The sequence below is a fragment of the Callospermophilus lateralis genome, chromosome 10 (genome assembly GCF_048772815.1).
Source record: "Callospermophilus lateralis isolate mCalLat2 chromosome 10, mCalLat2.hap1, whole genome shotgun sequence".
NCBI lineage: Eukaryota > Metazoa > Chordata > Mammalia > Rodentia > Sciuridae > Callospermophilus > Callospermophilus lateralis.
Genome location: NC_135314.1, coordinates 105,052,819 through 105,069,887, shown reverse-complemented (window position 1 = coordinate 105,069,887; position 17,069 = coordinate 105,052,819). Strand labels below are relative to the sequence as shown.

Genomic DNA, 17,069 nt, shown 5'->3' with positions numbered 1-17,069 from the left:
TAGAGGAGGAAACATCAGGGGCGTGGGAGGAGAACGTCACCATGGACTCCGATGGCGGTGGTGGTTACAAATGGACTTCACCCATTTGTTAAATCTTACAGAACTGTAAGTGAAATAAAAGTAACGTGTGACATGTAAGCTGGAAAAAATGTTCTGCAAATAATGGAAGTTGAGAAACAAATCAAGTCACCTGAGAACTGCCATAGTCGGTCCTGAGGGTTTAATTTTTACTGAGAATAATCCTGCTTTTCATGCTTTACCAGTAGCACAAAGAGTACACAAGGACGTTTTCCTGATAGTGTATTTACACAGCTGCGAGGTGACCCTTAAAGAAGTTCTCAAACACAGGGTGGCGGGATCCCCTGGCCTTTTCCAACAAGCTGCCCATGAAGATCCCATGACGTCAGGAGAATTATGACTGCCTGGACCGACCGCCCGTCAAACAAAGCTCTGATAACACCACGCCAGCCCTTCCCACCTGAGTAAATGTCCCCAAAGCCTTGGGAGGGTCAGCCACTGCAGTGCCTGTGCCTTCTGCTTCCTGGATCCACCGGAGGCTGCCCCCACCTCACTCTGAGAGCTTCCCTGGAGAAAGGCCAGACCCAGTCTGGGTGCTGCCTGGGGCCAGGCTTCCCTTTGGCAAGCTGGGTCAGCGCTCCATCCTGTCTTTAACCATCTGTGGTTTAGGAGTTAGAGGTTGCCTTGAGTGTCCCTGGTGTCCTCGCCAACCCTGTGCCAGGCTCTCACCACTGCAGTGCCTCTGCCTGCCCAAGGCTTCCTTCAGTGACTCTAGGGAAGAGGAAGAGGACCCAAGGCTTACAGCGCACATATGGCCTCTTCCTTTAGGTCCTTAAATTTCCACCCACCTACAAATCCCTGAATACAGGAACACCACGGAGACCCTCTTGCGCAGGAGACCCTGTGGTTAGAGGTCTTCCCAAGTTCATTGCATGGAGTGTTAGTGATTCACTGGAGTTTGTCCCATGTCTGGATAATGAGTAAGTTTCAAAACATTACTACCAGAAGTTCCAGGTGCCCGTCCCAGACCAGTGGGCTGCCCTCTCCCCCTCCTGCTCCCACCATGGCCGTGGCCTGTGAATCCAATGTGCCAAACTTGCTTTCCTGCAGAAATTACCTTGGAAATGCAGCTGGGATTCCAGGGGTCCTGGTCTTGAAGAGAATCTAATCCAAAAAGACAAGCGGAACCCACAGGCTAGGAAGACTCGGAGTTGGAAGAAGAATTCACAACTAATCAGGAAGATAAACAGAAAAGTAGTGCAGCCAAAAATGAGTCCATTTCCCACGTGCTCCAGCAGAGGGAGGGAGCTGCCTTTTCCCTCCTAGCCTCCTCTAGGCTTAGCACTTAACAGCCCAACCCATCCCCCCAGAGGGCTGTTGCCACTCCCTGGATTGACCTGGCTTACTCCATTCAGCCTGGCATCGAACGGCACCACTTTGCGTGACTTCATCTTGGTCCCTCCTTGTTCCCTTTTATTAGTCCTGTGTCCTGAAACCTCACTGAGCCCCCTTTGTGCCCGCTAAACCAGAACCCAAACGAACCTGGTCTCAGGAGGAAGGCGTGACTAGCATGTGTTTTTTTCTACGGAGTTTCCAACCCTTGCTCTTCAAAGGAAATGTAATTTTTGCGTTTCTGCATCACTTACATTCAATTTAAGAGGTCCTCTTTCAAAAGGGCAGTGCGGTATCCAAATAGCCTTCCTGACATGCATGCATCTCATAAGCCTCCAGAATTCTGCCTCTGAAGTCAGTCAATGTTTTCTATGACTATGTTGAAAGTATGAATGAACCAGGAGCAGTGGTGCACACCTGCCATCCCAGCAACTTGGGAGGCTGAGGCAAGAGGATCGCAAGTTCTAGGCCAGCCTCAGCAATTTAGCGAGGCCCTGTCTAAAGAAAAAAAATGAGACTGGGGATACAGTTAGTGGCAGAGCACCACTGGGTTCAATACCTATTACTGCAGGAGAGAGAGAGAGAGAGAGGGAGGGAGGAAGGAAGGAAGTCAGTCCAGTTGGACATGGCCATTTAGGTGGACAGAGCTGCCTTGAGTGCTCTGCTGACACTGCTCTCAGCAGTATCTAAGAACATCCTGAGGGGAGCATCCACCGCGGCGTCTGTGGTGTGCACTCACAAGGCATTTTTCTAGCATCAGCAAGCTCTGACCCTGCGGCAGCATCACCAGGAAGCCACACCACGGGTTCTGCAGTCACTCAGGTGCCTGCAGCAGTGCCAGCCACACAGGTTTGCAGTAGTTCCCTGCGTGTGCATTCTCCCGCCTCCTTGTCAGTTGGCCATAACAGCACCCACGTCAATGCTCAGGGCAACAGCTGCTGCCAGCAGGGCTTCGCACACCGCCCTTGGAACATGTGGGGACCAGTAGGAGAAATCACTGTCACAAGAAGATACTTGGCCATCATTGTCCAGCACTTGTACAGATACTGCTTATTTTGCCTTTCAGTTTCACTTACAGAAAGCACACTTCCCTAAATTCCCGTTCCATTGCTTCAGCTAGAAAAACAGCTGTTTCTCCTGATGTAAGACTTCCTTAAATTTAAATATAGTAAGTGCAGATGAATGATTCGCTTTTAATTCTTATTTTATTCTTTGCTTTGGCTGGCAGGAAGTCAGGGTTTTTGTTTAGCTGCAGTAGCAATCCTGAGTTTAATGGTAATAGCTAAATAATGACTCTTTATCCTCTGTCCTCCAAAAAAGAAGGCTGATGTTAAAGAGCATTTTTAAGTGTTATTGTCTGGTGTTTGTATTCTCTCCAAAACGAAAACCGAAGGAGGACTATGACTGCTTGCAAACGTACCTGAAATAAACAGGGTCTCTTTGGGTCACTTTGTTCCTGCCTTGACTTTGACCTGCATTGCATCCTTCTGACATAAACTGCATGAAGTGTGGTCTGATGGTACAGATTTCAGCAGCTGTTACAATTACACAGCAACTGTCGAGTTACACCGTGGTGAATTTGCCTCTAGTGCACAAGGAGGACAAGCAGCCCCCAGACCCTGATGGGTCAGATACACACGCACAGAGCGCTTGCTCCTACCTCCCTTCTCTTGCCTGACACTCCAGTGTCTAAAGCACCCAGCAAGGCCTTCTAGGAAAGCTCCTGCTCCCATACTTTCTGCTGAGAACACGTGAGTGTAACACACACAGTGGCCAGGTTTGCAGCTGCACCCCAGCAGATAGCACCCCGGGGACCCCAGGCCAGAGAGCATCCACAGAGGCCAAGCCAGGCCTCTGTGCTCAGAGGGGCGACTGGTGGAGGTGGAGAGCATCGTGTAAGCTGGATGTGTTGGAAAACAAAAGGGGACAGTCAATACCTTTCTGGGACCATGAGTGTAGACATGTCGATCCCATACCCAGCAGGATCATATCAGTCTGAACCTACTATTGTGGCTCTGGAGCACTGGGAAGGACTTCGAAACAAACTATTTCTACACCTCTCTTTCCTCATTCTTGACTTAAATTTCACCATTACTGATTTATTTCTTTGGAAGTTCTCAAACGAGGCTATTTTTAATGCCAGGGGACATTTGCCAGTGTTTGCTGATATTGTTCATGTTCACACGTGGGCTGTGAGCTGTGTTAGTGGATCGAGAAGAGGGATTCACCATAGAAGATCTAGAGACGGCAGATACACACATAAAAAGATGCTCCACATTGTATGTCATTAGGGAATCGCAAATTAAAAACAACATGCCTCTACACACCGATTCAAAGGTCCAATATCCTAAACATTGACAGCACCAAATTCTGGTAAGGGTGTGGAGCAAGAAACTCTCCTTTATTGTTTCTGGGAATGCTAAATGACACAGCTACTTTGAAAGACAATTTGGCAGTTTCTTACAAAACCAGAGATGCTGGGGATGTAGCTCAGTTGGTAGAGTGCTTGCCTCACATGCACAAGGCCCTGAGTTCAATCCCCCTACACACAGACACACACAAAAAAACACCCTACAAAACCGAACAGACTCTGCCCATATGATCCAGCAATTGACCTACTTGGTATTTATCCAAGAAATTCAGGTCTGTCTGTGAACCTGCACCCAAAAAGCACTTTATGGCCACATAGATCATGAGCATTCACAGAGTTTTTATTCACAATTGCCAGAAGCTTGAAGCAACCAGCAAGATGACTTCCTGCAGGCGAGTGGGTGAATGAACTGGGGTAGCAAACAGTGAGCAGGCACCCGATGCTCCCAGGAGAGGAGAGAGCACGGTGCCTGCTGCAGGGAGAGCGCGGCCACCCGAATGCTCCAGAGGGAAGCCTCTGACTGCCCAAGGTGCCAGGAAGGGCAGAGCTTGGAGGTGGGCAGCACCAGCGAGGCCAGAGTTTGGAGGGGGAGGGGCGGCAAGCAGAGGACAGGGTTTCGGGCAGTGGAATGCCGTATGGCATGGGGACGCTGCCACACACCCTTGCCCAAACCCCCGGCATGTTGGACACCAAGGAACCCCAAGGAAACCTCTGACTCCTGGTGCCATCCGTGTGTCAACACAGGCTCCTCGATGTCCACTGACTACTGCTCTGCCAGGACTTTGATGGCAGGGGACGGAACACACAAGGGCAGTCAGCCCCTGGAACTTCCACTGGACACTGCTATGAGCTGGAGCTGCCCTCATAGGACAATGCTGCCTTCAAGGGACGCGCCCACGGCCCCTGCCCTGCAGATGCTTTCCTCAAATAGTGAGAGACAGCGATGGGTAAAGGGGCGCTGATGTCAAAGGCCACCGTCTTTAGGCTGTGGCCTTCGTGGATCCTGCCCCAGTGGCTGGAATGTCAGGAGAGCGGGTGACGGCCTCCCTCTGGGGTTGGGTGCATCTCACTCATCATTCCATGGCTTATGCAGTCCTGAGCCCAGTCGGCCCCACGTCCCCATCCTGAAGTTGGGGTAGGGGAAGGGCAGGCTTTGGCCTGGGGTCCCTGCAGGCCACCTCCTGGTTCTACACTCTGCTGTCCTCACCTAAGCTCCACAGAGCCTGGCTTTTCCCAGAGTCTGTCCTGTTGCCACAGACTTCAGACCTCAGACACACCACCCAAGCAGCACCAGCGACCCCAGCCTCATTACCCCAGCGACACCAGGTCCCCAAACAGATGACCCAGAGTGGCCCTTGTCACAGGACGGACGGAGTGGACGGAGGGTTGACGTGTGCTGGGCCTGGCTGGGGACCTCACTCTGCCACATTCCAGGCAGCCAGGAATAGCTTGTCTTACCCTGAAAGCAGAGACTCCTGGGCTTCCTGATTCAGACGCAGACACCACCAGAGCCTCACCCCAAGACGGGCTGGAGGTAGAGCTTTTCTGTGGGATTTCAGTGAAGGAGAGGAGCAGCTCCCTGAGGGTCCTGACACCTGAAGGTGCAGCTCCGAGACGTCCCCTGCAGTCACTCTTCTAGGCCATGGGCTATTTCTTCTCCTTTTTCTTCATGGTTTTGGGGGGAGTGAAATTGAGGATTATCTTAGGCACTATGTGAAGCTCCCCTTTAGTTTTCTTTCTAATTCTCTCCAGCCGTCTCTCCTCCCATCTTCTAAGTCCCTGCATTTCCAAGCTGCAGACCTTCTCCTCATGTCTGCCTGTTTCTATGTAGATTTTACGATCCCACTTCCCTGCTTTTCTCTGTGTTGCCCCGATGCCTTTCGCAATTCATCACACCTCATTTTCCACGTTCACTTTTGGGCCTATTTCGGTGGGCCTTCTGCTTGCAGTTTTAGTGCTCATCACCTTTATCTGGCTGTGTGTGTGTGTGTGTGTGAGGATATTCTCCATATCTGTTTCTCTCTTTTAAGAAACGAGAGCACATGCGCATGTGGACACGTCCCGCCTGTGGCATCTTTTTGGATCCTCCAGTCTAGGACCTCTCTGTTCTTGCCACAGATCTTATCCTGCTAGGAGTCTGACAATCCACCATGGGGTTGAAGCCTAATCTGAATAATAAGAGGATAGAAAAAAAAAAAAAAAAGAATAGAGAATAAGGGATGGGCTGGGCCTAGACACTGTTACTTGGTTTCCCAGGGCTTGCTCTTCCTTGGGCTGGGGGGCTGGCAGAGCTCCCCTGCCTGGATCCTCTGCAAGTGGCTTTTCTGCCCTGGTGACAGGGTGTCTGTCTGGAATAGGCGTTTCAGGGCCTCACTGGTGTCTGATGAAAATCTGCTCATGCTGCCAAACTGTTAGAGAACAACTGACAGCACGGCCACGGGGCAAAGGAGGGGGCGCCACGGGGAGGACTAGGGAATCCAGACCCAGAGAAGACCCAGAGCGTCCCCGGGCTTCCGTATGCAAGCCGTCTGTGTCTCGAGTCCCCTTGGAGCTGCGCTGGGGTCCAGCGTCCGGCACCTCAATGAGCTGCTGTTCACTGTCAATTAGCGCCTTTACACTGCCCGCATGGGTCCTGTGTCCTCTTCAGAAACCTGGCTCTCTTCTGAATACCTAGTGTATTGAGGAAGAGCACTGGAACTCTACCTTGTGCCCAAGCTTAACAATTTAAATCTTCCCTGTGGAACTCTGTAGAGTTACATTGCTTTAAAAAAAAAAAATCACAAAGAAATTAAACTGTTTCAACTATTTCTTGAAGTAGGTAGGCCACTTCTTGGGGTGGAATTGTTCCTTTTTATATTATTTATTTGAAAGAGGACTTGCCTGCACTAACAGGACTGCACACTGGCACATGGGGTAAGCACCTTGGCACACGGGGTGAGCTTGTCGAGGGTTAGGGGTCTGTCTTTTACAACCTGACCTGCAGAGAACCAGGTGCAGAGCTGCTTACTGCTGGCCTCTGAGTGTTTGTGGAATCAATGCACAAGGGACCCCGAGTGGCGGTCAGGTGCCTCTCCATGCACAGGAAGGTTCCTTCTTCCTGGATTTGCTTTTCATGTTGGATCAATAGGGCCAGTTTTCTATCCTGGGGGATTCATAGGGACTTGCACTTACAAGACACAACTGCTCTTGACACAGGGATTGTTGGAGAATTTGCAGCATTGCCCGTAAAACAGGGTCCACTTCTCCTTCTGGCACTATGGCCCATGAATGGTAACCGGTCAGTGACTAAGCAAACACAGGGTACAGGTAAGAAAGTGACGCTTGTTTCTTATCAATAGTGATCACTGTGTCTGTTTAATAGTAATTAATGGGCTGCGTGTTGGTGCAAATCTAACTCAAGTGCTTCTGCATCCTAGACCTTGGGATTATTTTAGCACATTCGCTGCCTGTGAGAAAGGCTTTGGCTCTCTTCTTTGCCCAAATATTTACCGGGAAATACCAGGCAGTCAGCAAAGGTGCCAGAGACAGAGACATCAACGATGTAGCGGCTGTCCTGCCAAGCTGGAGCTTCATGATGCCAGAGCTGCTGGAAGGCTGAGAAACCCAGGCCTTGGGGGCTGAAAGGGTAGCTCACTTTGTATTGGTTGAGTTAATTTGTTGAGAGCCACAGCCGAAGGGGCTCCAGCAAACTTCCAGCTGCCAGCAAACTTCCAGCTGCCAGCTGATGATTGGCTCACTGTGGCCCCAGCAAACTTCTAGCTGCCAACTGATTGGCTCCTCTGCGGTGATGCTCATTGGGCTGTTTCCCCGCCCTTTCAGACCACGGAGCTGCTCATTGGGGGACTTTTTTTGGCTCCGCCCATGCGACCCAGCCAATCAGCCTCAAGAGCAGGAGGAGTGGGGGAGGTTGAGAGGCTTGTGGGAAGCCAGTGGTGGCAGTTGGGCTCTGAGGATTTTTCCTGAGGAGCTGTGTGCTGAGGTGTGTGTTCTAAAAATAAAGTTCGTTTCTTTTGACAAGTGGCTCCTGAATTGTGCCCAGCCAGACTGCGGCATTAATTGATTTCCTGCTGCTGGCAACCCCCCATCCCAGTACTGCCTCTTTGAATCCACCTCCTGGATCCAATTCAATGACATCATAGTCTTCGTTATGATGATATTTTTAAAAAAGACCCTGAAATGAAGTAAACCACAAGACTCAAGTTTGCTAGAATTTTATATGTTGGAAACCATAATTTTGTGAGCATTTTTTTTAAAAAAATTTTTTTGATTAATGAAATATAACAATACCTAATATCTTTATAATATGTTCATAATATCTTCCCATTGTACCTCATATAAAAAATTATACCGAATCTTTAGCATAGCCTGCCTTGGCTGTTTGGAGATATGAAGTTCTGAGATTGGGCACTGATTTATGTAGCAAGTACCATCAAATGAAATCAATTATGTTCTTTTTATTCAGTATCTCTTTATTATTGGCTTATCCCGGTTTTGGTTATGCTTTAAAATAATTGTCTTCTATTTTAGAACTAATATGTATAGCAGAAAACTTGGAAAACAAAGAAAAAGTCAAAGGAAACAGGTCAGTAAGTCCTTTTAAATCCTGCCACACCGAGGCAGCTTCCATTATGCTTGGCAAGAACTTGTGATGCTTTTTCTGTATATATTTATCTTACATTGCTTGGTAAAAATTATTTCACATCATCCTTACAGTCTTGTGCCTGCTTTTCTCACTTAACAGCATGTTAAGGTCATTTTCTCATGTCCACAAACATTGTTTAATGGCTGAGGAGCATCAAAGTGTGTAATTCTGAAACTCCTGCAAGCTGCCTCTGGTGGCCTTGGGGAAACGCGGCCCCTCCAGCAGCGGAGCTGTGGTTTTATTCAGGCCAAGAAGCTTCCATTCTTCGCATTCTCCACAGAGGGTCCTCCCCGTAGGAATGCGGAGCTGATGAGGCCGAGAGGGTCCTTGACCTTCTGGGCAGGATGGAGAGCGCTTCTAACTTCTCAGGCTGCTGCCTGATAAGGGTGATCAAACAGCAAGATTCAAGATTTATTACTGGGGAATCTAGTTTATTTGCAGTTGTTTGGAGATTTTATTTGGGTCTTGATCCTTTTATCCATGTGCTGCCTTATTTTAGAAACTCACCAGTTGAAACCAATATCCGTCAGCAAAACCCAAAGGTATTGGGTTGCTCCCTATTTACAATTCTGAATCAGCTTCTATTATTTTTGTTATGCAAATGCCACTGTCTAATATTTTATATTTGTCTAGCACTTTATCTCTGCAAATTGTACCTAAAATGTTTATTAGTAGTTAAAAATGTAAATCAGATGGAAAATTTCCAAATTTGATTGCACTGTATATAAAACTGGATGTATATTTTTATGTTGGTTATTTTATTACATGTGATTTCAAATAATTTTTAGTAAAACCCCAGTGAAAACTACAAACAAAGAATTATTTCCAACCCGTGACATAAAATCCCATGATCACAGTCATCACTAAGCTGAGCATGCACACCACGACTCCTCCACTGAGGCACTCTTCATGTTTCATTTTATTAACTTCTCAGAACAATGCTGAAATGTAGGTGCCCTTAGGAGCCTCATTCCTGCACCTGAGGAAACAGGTCAGAGTGTCTAAAAAACCTGTTTTGACAGTTGCACTGGCTTCTCCTCTAGAAAACTCCTGTGAATCTCAGGGCTGTGTGCTCCCCTCTCAAGGGTAGTGAGGACACTACTGTAGCCTCGTCCTTGAGTGCACCTTGAGCAGGGACTTTACAAGCCCCGTTGCTGAGCCTCACAGGGCAGGTCCCAAGCTAGCCATGCAGTGTCTGCCTTCTGCATGCTCCTCCGCATGTGACCCAGTCATCTCCTGCGACGAAGGTTTGCTCTCAACTCGCCAAGCTGGGTGGCCCTTGGACTGCTTTGACAAGAGGGACGCTTGGTCACTTCCATGTTCCAGCCCAAGACTTCAGGTCCTTCCACTCCTGCCTCTAGGGATCCCTCCTGCTGGAGGTGTGGCCACTCCAGGGCCACCAGGCGAAGGCCCAAGAAGCCAGGGCCAGCCTCACAGCAGGGGTCAGCCTGAGAGCCATCTCCTTCTCCGCCCAGTGGAATATCCTTGAGCTAAGGATAGCTTTAAGTGGTTGTGGGCGGGAATTAAAAGACTAATATTCTATGAAATGTGAATTAAATTTCAATTTTGTAAATAAAATTTTATTGAAACAGAATCACGTTTATTTACATATTGTCTGTGGTTGCTTTTATGCTGTGGGACCATAGGTAATAGTCATGAACAGGATCCTCAACACCTGAAGTATTTACTTTGTGGCTCTTTATAGGAGGTTTGTTGTGTGCTTCGTGTGGTGGTGCACACCTGTAGTCCCAGTGACTCGGAGGCTGAGGCAGGAGGATGGCAAGTTCAAGGCCAGCCTCAGCAACTTAGAAAGACCCTGTCTCTAAATAAGGAAATAAATAGGGCTGTGGATGAGGCTCAGTGGTTGAACACCCCTGGGTTCAATCTCCAGTACAAAAACAAAAACAAACCCAACCTTACTCGATAAGGAACGGCAGGCCTAGAGGGTAAGAGGAGAGAACGGGAAGACCAAGCCTCCCCCTATAGATGCTTGAATTTGCTACAGCCAGGACCTCCAGCCCAGCCAGCCCCAGCCATGCCTGTGGGTCAGAGACACCCTGCCCCAGATTCCTCCCCAGATCCCTGTCCCACCGCCAGAAGAGCAAGATGAGCGGCTGTTTTGAGGCACTGAGTCTCAGGTAGTGTGCTATACAGAGGACTAAAATAACTCACAGCCACCCTAACCAGAGAAGGGACTGCTCTCACCTGCTCAGAGAATGCAGGAGTTCAGAAGACTAGCTCAAGTTCACAGAGCAAGCGGGGAGCTGGGAGTCGGCTCAGGACCTTCTGATTCCCAAGCTTTCTTTAAGACAGGATTAACCCCCCAAATAGCTAGCCCTTTCCCCACTGCAGTGTGCTGTGTACCCGCCAGTCTTCGTTAATTCAATAAAAGCTTATTGACGATTCCCACCACCTGGGAGCACTGCCTTGACCTTCGTGGGGAAGCGAGATGAATTCAGGCGGCATCTGAAATTTCTGCATAACTCTACTTAACTAAGAAGACCTGGGTTCTAATAATGTGATGGTACAGGAAACAACAAATTCAAATGACACACTTATTTTAAAAAAATAAGTGGTGTCTTACTTGTTTACTTATGCACCTTACTTACTTATCCACCACTTACTGGTGATCTTTCTAATCCCACTGCAGACAATCAAACTTTCAAAAAGGTTCTGCATTTAATCTTAATGTCACAGTCTGCAGATTTTTTTTTTTAAAAGGACTGTCAGCAGTCTGTGAAGAGAAATCTCCTCCCCTGCCCACAAAGCAGTCATGCACTGGTTAGTGGTGGTTTTCTTCTTTCTTTTTCTTTTCCAGATTAACTGTCCCCTTCCATGTTCCAAACATACTTAACTGTAACTGTACCTAAGTGGAGGTCACGCAGCTGGAACCTATCAGGACTGGATAGCGGTGAAGAGCAGGAAGCATAATCCCAGGGAAGTCACAGGGAGGCCAGGCTGAGAGGTGTGGAGAGAGGTAGAGAAGGCCGCGCTGCGTTTTCTCCAGGCTCCTTCTGAGGTCCTTGGTAGGGACCTACTCAGGGGAGTAGGCGGTCAGCTGGGAGTGCATCTGGGGGAAATGTCAAGGAGAGTGAAGGCAATTGTGGGTTGCAAGGACACATCCTTGTTCCCAAGAACCTCTTGCTAGGTGCGTAGGTGTTGGCTTCTGAGGGCAGAAATAGGTCACCTTTACAGTGTTTAACACAGTTAGTAGCCAAACTATGCCACAATATCTAACACAGGGTCCACGGCGGGAATCCCTCCCTTTACAACACTCCACACAGTCAGAGGTGGCTGGGAACTGGCCTATACCAGTGGCCTGATTGTTAAATTTTTTTGGAATTTTTGTGAGCCAACTTTTGATATCTGCCTTGATAGGAATATTTACATCATAGAAATTGGCAAATATTACAAATTAAGGCTGGTTTTTTTTGTTGTTGTTGTTGTTTTGTTTTTGTTTTAGAGAGCCAGTTTACCAGCACACTATCAAGACAATTAATAGTTAGGCAAAATCCTTTCCATATGGAGCATATAATAGAAGCCAACCATTATTTTTTTTGCAACCATTACAGTTATGCTTTTAAATAATTTTTATTGACACAAGAAAATAAGAAACAAACCAGCTGTGTCTCCAGTAGATTCTCAAGAATGTTGAAATATGAAGCTACATTTTGAAAAAATTAATAGATCCATTTTCTCAGGGGTTGTCTTTTGGTTGTGAATTTATAGGTGATTTTAGTTTTATTAATTAAAATTGTATCTTTCTAGTTTTTTTTTTTTTTTAACAAGAAGTAATTTAAAATGTATTTAAAAGCTGGCACCCCTAGGCGTTAACCTTGCTTATTTGTGAGCAGGGGTGACAGAGGGAAGGGGTGTAGGAAGAGGCGCTTTCTGCTCCTCACCCAGCCCTCCTGTGAAGAGGCCCAGGAATGACCAGGATGAACTCTCCTGGGGTCGGGGAGGGAGTGAGCACAGAGGTGGAAAGACAAATGGACAGAAAGCGGCAGCTGGGGAGGAAGGAACACTAACTTCTCTTCCTAGCAGCAACCTGAGAAGCGCCTCATGTCATTCCACTGTCGGAGCATCACCCTCTTCACTCCACATCAAGCAGGCCCCTCGACAAGATGCACGAGTTTCACTCTAATCTAGATGTTCCTTGTGACTTTCCTCCCTGGGGCGGAGGGGGGACCCCACAGCTCACTCTCAGCTGGCAAGCCCTGCCCTCCACAGGGACTCAGAAGGCTTGCTGGGGGTGCACCTTGACGAGGTGGTGGAGAAGCAGGTCTTTCAGTGACAGCACTAGAAGAAAACCGTCTTAATCAAAAAACTCAAATGCATTGTCAAAGGGATGTGAGGGGACAAGTCCTGGTTTTATTTTATTTTATACATTGATACAGAAAATGTATCTCAGAGACATATTTTTAACTTCTGTCGACAACTTCTGAATGCAGTCTGCAGATAAGGCCCCTGATCATGTGTTATAACGAGAAAACCAACTATCACCCCGCATAGAATGTCAGTATTCTGGAATTCAAGGCATTTCATTTTCTAAGCTCTAAGCACACCTCTTACAGGTCTGAATTCTTTTCCATTTTCACATTACAAAATAAACCTTAAAATTACAAGAGAATTTTCATTCTATCCCAGAGAGTTGTTGACTCTGATCCTCACTTAGTTAGAAAGAGGCAGAACCTAATGGTCCAGTGTGCGGGTTTGGATGTGGTTTCTTGTTATCTGTACAAAGTTGCTGCTGATTTCTACAATCTCATCATCTGGAAGGAAACGAATTCCCTTATATAATAAGGAACAATGATTCCAACTCACATATTTAAGCTTTAAATTTTGATATTTTTACAAAACTTGATTCAAGATATGCCACATGTGTACCTTTTCCTTAAGAAGCTCAGTATTTTTTAAATGACTTGAACTGTCAGCCAGTCTCACCTAGGTAGGCAAAGTGGGAGCTATTGGTTCCCCATCTCTCTCTATTTTAATTTTACTTTTGAGAGTTTGAAAGAAAAACATCAATGTTTCTTTCCACTGAGTCCATCTTCCCAAACAGATCTGGACACATCCCGATTCCCCGAGGCCTCGGCCCTCTGTGCACCGTGGGGCTGGATGCCCAAGACGCGGGCACATCTGTAACCAGGCCAGCGGGCCACAGTGGGAGCCCGAGCCCCTCTCTGGAGCAGGGCCTCTCACCCCTTTGTTCTCAGCATTTCCTGGCAACAAGTCCACTGACACATGCTATTAACAGATGGCGAAGGCATAATTGGGATTTTTACCATAACATACCCTGTGCTTCCATCATGCACCCAAGACACAGAGATGCATGGGCTGCCTGACATTGTCGCAGCAAGATGAATTGGCTACTGCAGGCTCCAAGGGCTGAGGAGGCCCTTGCTGCAGGCTCAGCCACCCCATGGTCTGGGGTTTCAGTCACAAGGGCAGAGCGGGCACTACTGGAGGTGTCCGTGTCAGAGTCCTTCCAAGATAGGTTCTTGGCACAAGGGAAATTGGTCCCCAGAGATGAGCTTATCGGGAAGTTGAGGCACCCCTCTGTGCTGCAGAGCCGAGCTGCGGGGCTGGCAGACAGCCCTGAACTCTGTACAGATAAATGCGCCTCAAAGCCCACGCCAATGGAAAGGTGTCCTTCGTTTAACCCTGTGGCTCTGTGCTGAGCAAGTCAAAAAGGGTAAAGTCTGGAAGAACAGCTTCCTGGATAAGCTCAGGATATTCATTTTGATTTTTTGTTGTTGAATCTAGAGTGTATCTTAGGTCAAAATCAAGATTGTCCAGGTCTGTTTTATAAAATATATCTGTATTGCATATTTTCTTGAAGAATAAATTCCTTCCTGACTTATTTATAGGTCTCCAAAGGAGTCTGTCCACCACGTTCACAAGACTCTCACACATTCACATACTTGCATCATCTGAAGAATTTGAGAGGTTTTATTAAAAGTATCTGCTGGTTGGAAATATTCCACATTACAGATGTGATGAGTAAAATTCCCAGGACTGTCCATTTGGCAAATGCCTGAGCATTGCTGTCAGTGAGATTGGCATTTGGCCATCAGCAGCACCTCTGAAGAAGTACCTTGGAAATTTTGAGATCTAAGATGGCAGTGGTTTAGGTGGTGGTGGAGCTGGGAGTTAGGCCCTTGGTTTAAATCTGACTCTTATACCAGCTCATACCAGCTCATCTTTGATTGAGACACTCAACTCTTTAAGTCTTGATATTCTTATTACAAAATGACATAAACATATTACTTCTCTTAGGGTCATTGTGAATTTTAATGAAATAATGAATGAACAGCAAGACCTTGGCACAATAGCTGGTGCATAGCATATGCTCAATAAACACGGGCTAGTATTATTTGTACACAGTGATAAACAGGACTGGCTGCATACTGTTTAGGCCTTGTGGAAAAGTGAAAATGTGAAATTCTTCATTCAAAAAGCTGTTAAACTAAAATATAAAGCCTTTTTTTTTCTTTCATGCTTTCTCAGCTCAACATGGTGGTATTGTTTTTAATTAATGAACTTTATATATTAAAGCAGATGAGATTTACAGAAAAATCAAGCAAAAGTATGGTCTTCCCCCCGCCCATTTCCCCTCTTCTGACACCTTGTGTTGGTGTAGTGCATTTATTATATCTAGCAAACCAACGTTGAGGCATAAATTATTAACAGAAGTCCATGGTTCACATCAGGGTTCACTCCTAGTGTCACGTGGTTCTCTGGGTTTTGAGAAATGCCTAATGTCATGTGTCCACACTAAAGTACCATGCAGAGTACTTCCTGGCTCAAAAAATCCCCTGTGTCCTGCTTCCTGTTCCCTTCCACACTTTCCCCCAAATCTGGCAACCCCTGATATTTTCATTATCTCTGTGTTGGGCTTTTCTCAAGTGTCACAGAGTTGGAATCATACAGTATACAGTTTTTTTTTTTTTTTTTCCAGATTGGCTTGTTTTAATTAGCAATATGCATTAAAGTTTCCTCCTTGTGATTTTTCGTGGCTTGAGTGCTCGTTTCCTGTGTGTGTGTGTGTGTGTGTGTGTGTGTGTGTGTGTGGTGTGTACATCAATCTCCAACTCCATTTGGATAACTAAGTGTGTTACTGCTGGATTGTACGGCGAGGCTGTAGCTTTGTAAGAACTGTCGAGCTGTCCTTCAAAGGGGCTGAGACATTTTGCATTCCCTTGAGCTGAAGATGAGGGTTCCTGCTGCTGCTTCTTCTGGCCAGCACTCGACCTGGTTAGTGTTTGGGGTTTTCATCATTCTAGTAGATGTGCAGTAGCACTGCATTCTTTTAACTCACGATTTTCCAGTGTTATGTGATGCTGGTGTCTTTTCCAATGTCGTGTGACACTGAGAGTCTTTTCCGTATGTTACTTGCCATCTGTTTGTCTTCTTTGGTGATGTCTGTTTGGATCTTGAGCCCATATTTTACTTGGGTTCTTTACTTTCTTACTGTAGCTTTAAGAATCTCTTGTGTATTTTGGATGACTGTCCTTTCTTGGATACTTCTTTTGCAAATATTTTCGCTCAGTCTGTGGCTTATTTTTTCTTTCTCTTAATGGTGTTTTTCACAAAGCAGAGATTTGTGATTTTAATGAAATCCAACTTGTCAGTTTTACCTTCACGGACTGCGCTTTGGATGTCCTATCTAAGAAGCCATTGTCAAGTTGAAGTCACCTAGATGTCCTCCTGTGTGTTTATTTAGTGGTTTTGTAGCTTTGCATTTTACGCTTAGGCCCTCGATCCACTCAAAGTTAACTTCTGTATAAGGTACAAGGTCACACTGTAATTTTGCCTGGATTTTGCATGTGACCATCTACTGTTCCAGTGCATTTATGAAAAAGACTCTTCCACTATGCCTTGGTCAGTCAAGCCTGCTTATGCGGGGATTTTCTCGATTCTGCTCCATTGTCCCAATGTCTGCCATGTTATCCTGAGACTGGGGCTCTGGACGAGTGCAGCCCTCTGCTGTTCTCCAGAGTTTTGTTGGCCTATTTTCTGCCTCTTCAGAGCACTGCAGAGCCAGTTGTTGGTGATTACATGTAACTGAGTTGGATTGTGACTGGGAAGGCAGTGAATCTGCAGACGGCCTCGGGAAGAGCTGACATCTTAACAATATCGAGTCACACCCACAAACATGAAATATCTCTCTACTTATTTAGATTGACTTTTATGTCTCTCATTACAGTTTTTTAGTTTTCATCATATACACATGAGATCTTAAACACATTTAAAATTTTTTTTTAAAGTTGTAGTTGGACACAATAACTTTGTTTTATTTATTTGTTTTTATGTGGTGCTGAGGATGGAACCCAGAGCCTCACATGTGCTAGGTGAGTGCTCTACCGCTGAGCCACAACCCCAGCCCTTCTTATACACATTTTGATAAGAGTTATATATAAATATTTTATATAATATTCTGAATTTTTTTGTTATTTAGTACTGTTCTGAATAAAAGTAACTTTATAGCATGCAATTCTGGTTTAATTGCAAATATGAGAACATTCAACTCATATATAGATTCACCAAAATGATATAATTTCTGCTTTGCAGCTTATGTGTGCAGTCATATTTTGTTCTTGCCAAGACGAGGAAGAAGCTCTACCAACTTAGTTCAACTGTGTG

The 17,069-nt window shown here is 46.3% G+C and overlaps 1 long non-coding RNA gene across 4 annotated transcripts in view; it reads right to left on the bottom strand.

Annotated features, from left to right (window-relative positions):
- LOC143408650 (uncharacterized) overlaps positions 1-11,443 on the bottom strand; it is a 40,090-nt gene extending 28,647 nt beyond the window's left edge. Inside the window, exons 1-3 of one of the 4 annotated variants that reach the window (XR_013092512.2) lie at positions 11,290-11,443; positions 5,240-5,446; positions 1,136-1,248 (exon numbers count right to left, since the gene is read on the bottom strand). This is a non-coding gene — a long non-coding RNA (uncharacterized LOC143408650). Of the gene's footprint in view, positions 1-1,135; positions 1,249-5,239; positions 5,447-11,278 lie in introns of all 4 variants that reach the window. The other 3 variants (XR_013092510.2, XR_013092513.2, XR_013092514.2) reach the window with 3 other exon arrangements.
- Between the last annotated feature and the right edge of the window lie 5,626 nt (positions 11,444-17,069).